Source organism: Temnothorax curvispinosus, unplaced genomic scaffold (genome assembly GCF_003070985.1).
Source record: "Temnothorax curvispinosus isolate PA1 unplaced genomic scaffold, ASM307098v1 QBEX01007123.1, whole genome shotgun sequence".
NCBI lineage: Eukaryota > Metazoa > Arthropoda > Insecta > Hymenoptera > Formicidae > Temnothorax > Temnothorax curvispinosus.
In genome coordinates, this window is record NW_020216903.1 from 1 (window position 1) to 229 (window position 229).

Here is a 229-nt window from a genome sequence, read left to right on the forward strand (position 1 = left end):
CTGCTGCCATTGTAGACGACGCTTTAAGCTGGCCACACACACTTTTTCGTAACAGTAACAGTAGGATTTCGACCAATCGCGTTGCTCGATTCGAAAACGTACGGCCGTACATACGTTCCCGAATCGAGTAACACGATTGGTCGAAATCCTACTGTTACTGTTACGAAAAAGTGTGTGTCCGGGCCCTTAAGCTGGCCACACACACTTTTTTGTAACAGTAACAGTAGGA